Genomic DNA, 10,960 nt, shown 5'->3' with positions numbered 1-10,960 from the left:
ACGGAGCTGGCGTTGGGGGTGGGCAGGGTCAGTCAAGGCTTGCGTAGAGACTGCCTCAGGTAACCGAGGACCCCTGGCCAGGCACTGGGTCTTGGTCACAAACTGGGACCAGTGGGCACAATGACATCCCCATAACTTGCTCTCTTTTGTTCACCTTGGCCGTGGACAGGCCTTCATCGGAGTTCTCTGAAGCCTACTAATATACCAGCCCCGGCTGGGTAGAAGCTTCTGGGGCCAAGATTTCTAGAGCTGTGTGGCTCCAAGATTTCCTGGGTGGCTTTAGAGAGGAGGGTCACAGGCAGCTGGGCTCCCTGTGTTCATCACAAAACCGAAAACCACCTGTCAAAGAGGACACGGCAGGAGGCCAAAGGGGCACTGCCCTGGGAAGTGAGGCCTCCTACCTCCTATTTGCGCCCTCCCTTGCCCAAGCCAACCAGCTCGCCAAGTGAAACAGACTCCATGGCCACCTAAGCGTGGGGTCACAGGGGTGTAGGAACCTGGGGCTGGGAGAGATGTCCCCGTCAGCTTGTCCTGCCAAGTGTGGTCTGGGGGCCAGTAGCATGGGCATGGGCATGGCCTGAGAGCTGGCTAGAGATGTACCACCCAGACCTGCTGAGCCCAAATCTGCATGTAGCAAGGTCTCAGGTGGCTTCTGTGCTCATGGAAGCATCAGGAGACCTTCCCTGCAGCACCGCAAGCAGCTGGCCCCCAGGCATCTGCCCTCAACCCTCCAAGGGAGCCTCTCCTGGACACTTCCAGAAAATTCGTCCTTCTAAGGAGCTGGAATTGGATTCCCAAGAGCGTCCACTCATGAATCTGGCTCCACACCTGGGCTCCCTTTACAACGAAGGGACCTCAGAGCCTCAATGCCCCCCACCCCCGACACCATATGACACCCCTCAAGCAGAGGAGATAGGTCTTCAGTTGATTTAGAGGTAACCTAGAAAGCCTGTTTCTTCATAGCAACATGGTGGCCATATGGTGTCTGGGGGCTGCCGGGAGGGAGATCGCCGGGAGGAGAGGATGTGGAAAGGTCACCCCCCTGACCAGAGGCTGGTGGCTTACCAACATGGCTGGCATCCCTCATGGGTGAGTTTTGGCCCCCTGCGGAGAATTTGGAAGAAAAACTGTAAATACAGTCAGCCTCTCCATCCAGGGATGCGGGAAAGCAGAACCCAGGTGCATAACTAGTCTACACACTAGTGCATCATCATATGCCCACTTTGTAGATCAGTAAAGAGTAATGCAGGGAGAGCAGCGTGCCGCTCGGAGGTGAATGGAGCTCCAATTAGAACCCGGAGCGTGGCTCGGGCCAGTAGGGATAAGAGCAAAGCCACTTGTCATCTGCGAGCCAAGAACTGGTTCTGAAAGTGAGCAGCTCCCATCCATGCCAAGCTGCACACGGGATGGAAATAGAGACGGAGCGGGAGCGTGTACCACACTTTGCCCACAAGAAATGCAACACATTTTCATAGTTGAAATTTACATACTTCTTTATTCATGAAATTATGAACAGCTGCTATTTTGCTGCATTGCCGGGGAGAGTTGAAAAGGCAGCAGGGAAGAGAGCAGACACGTTAGGCAAACTCCATCTGCCCCTCGTGTCTAACACTTTCCTCCCCGCAGATAGGAGGCGATGGGGTGGCCAGATGTCATCGCCGGCTCGGAGCACCCCGAAATCCACGTGACTGCCAGCCAGGCTGCACGGATGACCACCTCTCTTGTCCTCTGAATATTATAAATATGCTCCTGCCTGTCCACCCCCCCGCCGTCCTGAGACTGAGGCTCTTTCCCACTGGAATGCGGAGGGTGGTGGATTCACAGAGGAACTCTGGGAATGTCACTGCAGTCTAGACCCAACTGCGCGTGCCCTGGCTGACTCCTGACTCGTGGAGGGGGCTTGATAGTGTGCAAGACTTGTGAGTGGCCGTCGTGGCACAGGGGCCTTGCAGGGATGCTGTGTGGGGGTGTGGGGATGGGTGGGGGTGGGGATGTGGGGGGTGTGGGGGGTGTGATCAGGTCTCATGGAGCAGGAGGCTCTGAGGTCTCTGTGGCCTCTGCAGTACCACTTCCCACCTGGGTACCTCAGCTAGCACCCATGGGTCAAGACACAGCAGCAGAACCCACTCCCTGGCTTTTTATACAGGAGTCAGGATTTCTTAACTGGGTTCCTGCACCCCACACGCTACCTCTGCCTCACTCTGTTCTCTTGGAAAACTAACAATGGTCACCTGCTTCCCCAAAGGCCATCTAAGGTCCCCTTGGGAGTCAGGAGGGGCCTCTTTCTACCTTCCCAGGGAAACTGAATGCCACAGACACAGCACTCTCCGTCCCCAGCCCATGATCGTCTTCCCTTTCCGTGTGCACTTCTCTCTGAACTTTTATTCCCAGGTCATGAACGTGATTTCCCAAGGCAGCTCTAGGTAGAACATTCTGGAAAATCATCCAGACCCACCTTTTCCAGCGGGAAGAAGCTGGGACAAATCTACTTGAGAAGGTCGCTGGACCACCCAGGGACCCTGGCAGGTGTGAGAAGGTCCAGAGTCAGGGGTGCGCAGGGTGATGGGAGGGCCGCAGCCACCTGCCCCTCTACACCTGGAGGCTGAAATTAGAGCAGGGAGGGGTCCGTTCTGAAGGAACGTCGCAAGGTGGATCAATCACCCCGATTTCACTGCCAACAGGAGCACGGCCGTCATCTCTGGATGTCAGAATTTCAGGACGGTGACAAAGGCATATCACCTTATCTTCCTGCAGCTTGCGTGTGCTCCACGCCCCTGCTCTGGTTGGGAAACGCTGTCTACCTTTTCCCCAGTCAGAGATCTCCTAGGGCTGGGGGAAAAAAAAAAACTAGGATGCTACTGCAGGGGGCGGTTGGCCATCTGTGACTTTATCTCTTTATTTGATTGTTATCAAAGCAAGAAAGGAAAGTGAGATGTAATTTTGTTTCCATGTCAGGTTCTGACAGTTGTATGGGATGCAGGCAATTAGGTGGTTAGGAGGGGCCACTTTCTGATAGCAGTTAGCAAGCACCCTCACCACACCCTCCAGGCAAGAAGGGGGTGGGCCTCTGGGTCAGGGCTTTTAGCATGATTTAGACAAGATTTCACGAGGGGGTCTTCTGGGGAGAGAGGAACCCATGGGACAGGGGTCCATCTGCACCCCTGGTCCCTTTGCAATTTTGAGCCCTGCGTCTGTCACTACTAGTCACGCACGGCCGTAGGCCAGAGGTATCAATGCTCCAACTTTCAGTTTCTTCCCAAGGAAGAAGGTGACAGTCAGGACCACCCTCCTCCTACTGCGGTGGCTCATCTCGACGTGACCATGGATCTGAAGACACTTTGCAGACTGTGCGTCTGGGTGCAGCGGAAGCCCCCTCATGAGGGGAAGGCTGTGGGTTAATTGCTTCCTTTCCCCATGAGGCTAGGATTCCATGTCTTTCTTCGATCAGCACCGTGGGGGTCTGGCCGGCCGTCTGCAGTTTATCCCCCACCATCAATTAACAAACGGGATACAGGGACAGAGCCAGGCATCAGAGTGGACCTGGGGAGCTGCCATTGGGCAGGATCAATGGAAGCTCCTGATTCCAGACCGGTTTGATTACCCCTCGCTGCCTGCCTCGGATGCGATCCTGTTGCCTGAGAGAGAAACAGACTTTGGAGCCCTGGATGAGAGAAAGCAAGGGCCCAAAGACCACTACGCTGATGGGACTTCCTTTCTTGGTGGGCCAGCGTGCATATGGAATGGTGATGGCCTTCCAACTTGCTTTCCACCGTCACTCCCAGGCAAAACCAGAGGAAGGGACGGAGGACCAGCCCAGGCCTGAACCTGAAGGAGTTGAGGTTTCCTCCCTCCCTCCCTCCCTCCTCCCCTCCCTCCCTCCCTCCTCCCCTCCCTCCTCCCCCCTCCCCTCTCCCCTCCCCTCCCTCCTCCCCTCCCCCTCCCCTCCCCTCCCCCTCCCCTCCCCTCCCCCCTCCCCTCCCCTCTCCCCTCCCCTCCCCCTCCCCTCCCCCCTCCCTTCCCCTCCCTCCTCCCCTCCCCTCCCTCCTCTCCTCCCCTCCCTCCTTCCTCTATTTTTTTCCTTGCTACTGGAGATTAAACCCAGGGCAAGTGCTTGACCACCAAGCTACACCCCAGGGGTCAAGTGCTTCCACTGTAGATGTTCATGTCATTCGATGAGTGAATCCTTCTTTTCTCCCTCACCCTGTGGGCTCCATGATCCGTGCTTTACATTATCTTTTGGAACGGTCTCTCCTTAGGGCTGTCCAAAGCCCACCTGGCCTCTTCTCAAAGTAAATCAAGACACGCTTTAAAAATATATATATTTATTTATTTTTAGTTGTAGGTGGACACAATACCTTTGTTTTATTTACTTATTTTTATGTGGTCCTGAGGATTGAACCCAGGGCCTCTCGAGAGTGCTAGGCGAGCGCTTTGCCACTGAGCCCCAGTCCCAGATACACTTTTTTATTGTCTCATCTGAACTGTCACTCACCCCGGGCCAGTGGCTGTTTACAAGGCTGGTTTATTTTTCCAAAGCCACTTGGAGTGACTAGCACACCCCTCCATGCCCTGTGCTGACCCAGGGCATCCGACTGGAGCCCACTGGTAGGCCAGGTGGGTCCCCAGCTGCCAAGCTTAGGCTGCAGCTGGAGTTGGAGATGCTCTGGGACTGACAGACCAGCAGAGGCTCTGTGACATTCTTACCTGGATCTGATGCCACACGTCGCAATAGGGCCCAGCCGGAGGAGTTGGCCCCAGTGAGCCGGACCCCATGTGCTCTACAGCTAAGCATAAAGCATTAAGTGTTCCAAACTGGTCTTCCCCCTGGACAGCCACGGGGGACACTGGGTTCCAGGAGAAGGTGATGAGAACCCGTCAATCATGGGCTGTCGGGGCTCACTGAATGACTTCACTCTCCTGCTGGGACCTGAGAGGAGGAAAGAACTTATCCTTGTCCTGTCCCCAGCTCCTGAGACCAACCTGCTCCTGTGAGGTAGGATGAGACGAGGAGGAAGAGGAGGAGGAGGAGGAGGAGGAGGAGGAGGAGGAGGAGGAGGAGGAGGAGGAGAGAGGAGGAGGAGGAAGAGGAGGAGGAGGAAGAGGGGGAGGAGGAGGAGGAGGAAGAGGAGGAGGAGGAAGAGAGGAGGAGGAGGAGGAAGAGGAGGAGGAGGAGGAGGGAGCTTCGGGGGCTTCTGGGTGAGCCATACAGCTACCTGTGCACTTGAGTCCTTTCCCTGGGGTTCGCCTCCCAGCCTCTCCGATCCCTGTCCTCAGCCTTGGGCTCATTCTGCTCTGATCCAAAGTTTCCATTCAAACCCCGGTGGCACAGATGCCGGTACAGCAGTCCAACCCCGAAAAGACGCAGAGAGTGAAATTTCTGCCATATGTTAATACACATGTTCGAGTTTCCATAAATGCTCCAAGTGGTTTTATGGTACTCGGAACGGTGGTGTTTATACCGTTTTGAGGGGCTTTGAATTCAAATGTGCAAATGATTTTTTACAAGATGTGATTCAAGGACGAGCCACAGTTGGGGTTGCCTGCCAACCAGATGGAAGAGGCTCTCGGCGGCTCTGCGCCTCCACTTGTGACTCTGAGCAAACCCCTCCGGCTCCAGGGTCCACTCCCTCTTCCTGCCCCTGGCGCTGAGTGCCCAGGGCCGACACTGGTGGGGGGATGGCAGTCAGGGTGTGCATCGCCCAAGAGACAACCATGCAGGCCCCGTGTGCCAAGTGTGACCAGACAAACTGGCAGGACCCAGGGGAGGGGAGGTCCCTGGGGAGGAGTCCAGGGCTGGGTCAGCAGGCAAGGAAGGAAGAAAGGCCAGGGGAGAAGTGGGGGAGCCAGGGACTGCAGTCCTTGGAGCAGGTTTATAGGATGAAAGCAGGAGGTGGGCTGGGCCCTGAACCCTGCGCCTCACACTCTCTCCTGCTGGTGAGCCTCTGGGAAAGCCCGCTCCTGGCTCCGCACCCCCGGCTCACCCCAGCGTGCCTGGGTGGGAGGCGCCCCTCCTGCTCATGGTCCTTCTCCCATCTGCCCAACTGGAAAACACCCTCTGAGGCCTCCGACCCCAGCTCTGTCCTCCCTGCTCCTGGGGCCCCGCTCCTGAGTCCCAGCCAGGAGTTCTGGAATCCCCTGGGCCCCAGGTCAGGCCCCTGAGCCCTGCACTCCCTGAGGACCCGAGGACTGGCTTGTCCTTCTGATCCTCTGTGCCAGGCCCCAGCAGAGCAGCAGGAAACCCACAGAAGGGCAAAGGGGTGGAGGGGCTGGCTGGCTGCGGTGCCTGGGGGGAGCTGGCGACTCAGGCTGCAGGAGCTTGTCCCTTGTCCTCCTCCCCAGCCCAGCTTGCTCACTCAGGCAGAGGGCGTCCCCAAGGAGACGCTGACCTCAGTAGGACTCTCAGTGACTCTCACCTGCCTGCTGTCACCCAAGGGGCTGGGGTTGGGTGGCCCATCTTGGCCAGGCCTGGCCCTCTGGGCTATCAGGCAGGATGACGAGGATAGGGGTGGGGTGCTGGATCACTACTGTTCCCCAAGAATTGTCCCTATGGAGTGAAGGCACCCATGTCTACGAGGGTGTCCTTTAAAGTCCAAGGGGGGCTTCTGGACCCCCCCAAGTGTCCTCAGCTCTGCCGGGTAGACTGTGGCTGGAAGCCTCCCCTCCCCCACCCTGGGTGGCTCCCAGAGTCGGGGCACCCCCAAGACTCTGCCCTCACTTGTCCAGATCGGTCCCTGCCAGCACCTTGGGCTTTGTGCGCATCATGGGGTGAGCAGATTCATTCTGGGGGAGCCCCGGGGGTGTGTCTGCACGAGGGTGGGAGGGGGCGTCTGTTGTCTTAGGCAAAGCGTCTGTGATATTTGGAAACCCGCAACCTCCCGGCTCGCCATGGGCTTTTTTCCCAAGGGACCGAGGGTCGAGGGATCGTAATCTGGGCGCTTCAATCTCCTTCAGGGGGATTCGCATATATGGTGCCTGTAATTATAGGTCGATAATGATATAATTTATAGTATGCATATCATCGTTTGTGAGTGACTGGACAAGTTGGCAGGCGAGAAGGGTACAGCCATGTCAGGAGCTTGTAAAAAGGTAATTATGTTTCTTTCTGATCTAGCTTTCGCCTACCCGGTCAGATTGGGGTGTTGGGAAATGAGTGAACGGGGATCAGAGCCAGGATTGTTGGAGGTTCCATGAAGGAGGGGAGGCCTGCCCAGTGAGGCTCGGCAGCCTCCTTTTTTTCGGGGTGGGGGGGGCGTTCTGCAAGCAGAATCTGAGTGGGGTGAGTGGGGAAGGGACTCCATAGGCTTCATATAAAGATGGCACCCCCCAAAACAGAGCCTGGACCGCTGGTGCTGGCTTGGGCTGGCCCGTGGATGGAGCCAGAGTGGCCCCTGAAGCCCCCCAGAACCACCGCTCTTGGGAGGAGACCAGAAGCCAGTGTTTCTCATCGTCTCGATGCCCCTGGGGGAATTTGGGGGCTGGAGACGCCTGTCATGTCTCCCAAGCTTGATGGAATCTCCTGGAGCGGGGCTCCGCTTGGAAGCTGGGTTGGAGCTGTGAGCGATGGTTGGGGGAGATTGGGTTTATCTGCCTCCCATCGCCCATTCTCAGTAATAAGCCAAGCTGCAGAAAGCCCTTGGCCCGCGCCGTAATGGTGTAATGTAATTACAGTAAATGATACTTTGTAGTCGTGCAGAGCCTTTCATCTGCGGAGCCCCGAGTCCTTTATAAACATTAATTAATTCTCATAACTCCGCGATGAGGTAGGTAAGTATCATCATCCCCATTTTACGGATCAGAACGCCAAGACACAAAGAGGGGCAGCCGTCAGCCCCCGGTCCCCAGGACAGTGACCGCTCCAGCCAGCGTCCACCGCTGCTGCTGGTGTCCAGGCGTGCCCACTGGGACCCTGCTGCACAGGGAGGGCTGCAAGTGCCTGGGTGTCACTCGCAGGCCCCAGGGATTTGTGGGTAGCCCCCCCACTCCCCCCACTGTGCGCCCACACCTGAGCCTGCTGCTCCAGGGAGGTCTCCAAAGCCCTGGGGACCCACAGGGGCTCTCAGCAGCTCCTCAGGGAAGAGATTCTTGGATAGTGAATGAGCTCATCGTGAACTAGAGGAGTGAAACTGGGCCCGGCCTCCTCTTGCCATTGTCCCTCTGCAATAGGGACCTGGGTCCTTTTGATACCCACCGCGTCCTTCCTGATCGAACTCACACTTGGTCCCAAACCCTGTCGTTCATGTGGTTGTACCTCCTTAATGCCACCGACCTCAGTCAAAACAACACACTAAACGAAACCCACATTTAATTTTTGAACACCTATTGGGACACCTATCTGGATTGCCCCGTCAAAGGGCCTTGAGAAGCTGAAAGACATTGGGCATCAATTAAAAAAAAAAATCTAGTCTGGGTTCTGTTCCTTCCTTGATAGCTGTGTGACCTCAGACAAGCCGTTTTCCCTCTCTGGGCCCCAATTTTTTCACCTGTGGATGATGGTGGGGTGACATCCTATAATACCTCTCATCCTACTGGATCACCAGGCAGCCTCCCCGGGTTTTCTCCCTTTCTCCTGTACCCACCCCTTCAGTCCATCCATCAATCTTCACAGGCCATTATGTCACTTCACTAACAAACTTTCAATCATTTCATCCCTTGAAACTGTCACAAAGGCTTTGCACTATCTGTCTCAACTCCCTTGTCCCAATGTGAACCCTGGGTTTCTCAAGATCCGACTTTCCCTCTAAATAGGCTATGAACCTTCCTCGCTGTGCAGCTTTGGCCACACCACCATCTCCCTTCAGTTCTCTCTTCCCTGGCAATTTTCTGTGAGAGGCCAACTGCACACTGAGCATTGTGCTGGATACTGTGTTAACTTCCTGTCATTCTTCAGACTTCAAATGATCCCTTTCACGTTCTAGGAAACGGTCACAAACTTCAGCTGCGTTATAAGAGGTGTAGTGTCCGCAAGGGGGAAGTCCACGGTTTTGTTCTTTAGAATATTTCATTGTTCCTGGAGAGCAGGAAGTTGACTGAGCCCTGAAAGGTGCTCAGTGTCTAGGAGACCAGAGACCGTTCCACTGGGAGGACTCAACAGGATGGGAGACCTTCCGTCTGGTGAAGAAAGATTGTCCTCTGAAGCCACAAAGGAGCCACAAACACACTGTCCAGGAAGGAGGATTTGGGCTCAATTTAAAAAAAAAAAAATCTTTTCCATCAGGGCCTGAGAAACGCAGCGGTGATGTCTGTAAGTCTGAGGCTGAGGACAGGCTGCATTGGACAGTGTGAAGGTCCTCTCTGAACATCAGGACCCGTGGCTGGGGTGGATCATGGAACCCCACATGGGTGCAGTCCAGCATGGGCGAGAGGGGCTGTGGGGGCAGGGCGTGCGCTACTTGGGCTGCCCAGTGACCCATGTGCCTCCTTCTGCCCCTGACCTTGGGAATCACCTACAGAAACCAAAGGCAGCCGTAGCAGTGTGACATGACCTCCCTGCCTCCCGCCAGTGCTGCAGGTCCAGCTCCTGGTGGGTGTTCTAAAGGAAGGGACAGAAGACAGAGCATCGCCCGACTCGTTGGACGGCATTCCAGGAGAACAGACTTCAGGAGCGGAGCCCTGGCTGGGATTACCGGCCCTCCCCGAGCGCCAACGACTGGCTAGGCACTTTCAGGTGATTCACTGTTGACCTGTCCTCCTCAGCGCTGGACACCCAGGGCTGGCACAGTTCCCAATTAGAACTTGGAGTCTCTGCCCTGCTCCTTTGCTAGCTGTGTGGCCTCGGGGAAGTTCCTTCACCTTTCTGAGCCTGGGATTCTGCGGATAATTGTGTCTACCTTGGTGGGCGGCGGGCGGTGAGAGAGTGCAGGAAGGGAAATAGAATTGCAAACTGCGGTCTCGGCCACCTTAGAAGTTGGGAGAGACTGTTCTAAGATAAACCATGAGAAGGAGCTGGAAAAATTGGTGGGGGCTGGTGGTCAGGAGTCCACGGGGAAAGGAAAGACCAGCTCTCCAAGGGCAAGGGGAAGAGGAGGCCCATCTCTCCCCTGCAACACACTCAGATTCTGGGAGCCTGGGTGGATTCATTCATTGGACAAATATTTAAGTGAGCACTCCCCGCCACACACTTTTCCTTAGCAGTGCTGGGGATGGAACCCAGGGCCTCGCACGTGCTGGGTAAGCACTCAGCCACCAAGCTACACCCAGCCCTCAGCGAGCAGACTCCGAGATGTCAATCATTGTTCCAGGCACTGAAGATGCGACAGTAAATGAGCGAAACCAAGTTGCAGCTGCCCTGGTTTCCCACCCAGGCCAGGCAAGGCAGAGTCAACAAAATAACCACCCAGCCCACAGTGTCAGGAAGTCTCAGAGCCGTGAAGGGTAACAAAGAGGGCGAGGGGGCTGTTTTTGTAAAGATGGCTCAAGAAGGTCAGCTCTCAGAAGCTGGTCAGAGAGCAGGGATTTGCACGAGCTGAGAAAATAAGGCCTTAAGATATGGAGAGGGAAGGCCTTCCGGACAGAGGGAGCAGCTGGTGCAGGGGCCCTGGGGTGCGCACTTGGGGCAAAGTTATGCTCAGTTTGGGACACACAGTGGGAGCACAGATTGGAGCCCCCCCCAAAAGGGAAAGTGTGTGTACCAGTTTGCTTCCACAGCTGCCTGCTGTGTGTCAAAGGCAAATTTTTTTCCCTCTCTGGTCCACCTCTCTCTCTCTCTCTCTCTTTGCACAATGAAAAACTGGCTTGAGCTTGGGTGTGGGTGTAGGGGGGTGGTGTTCACCCTGTACACACTTGAAACCTGGAGGCCAGCAATGTGCCTGTGGTGTAGGGTTAGTAGAGAGGCAGGATCAGCCCCTGCTCATGCTGGAAATGGACTTGGTGGCCACAGTCCCTGTAGGTGGTGGCCTCTCCTCTCCCGGGTCCCAGTGACTCAGGGACAGCCCTTGAGTGGTCACTGGTGGCTAATGCAAAG

Source organism: Ictidomys tridecemlineatus, chromosome 10 (genome assembly GCF_052094955.1).
Source record: "Ictidomys tridecemlineatus isolate mIctTri1 chromosome 10, mIctTri1.hap1, whole genome shotgun sequence".
NCBI lineage: Eukaryota > Metazoa > Chordata > Mammalia > Rodentia > Sciuridae > Ictidomys > Ictidomys tridecemlineatus.
This window is presented reverse-complemented; position numbering follows the sequence as displayed.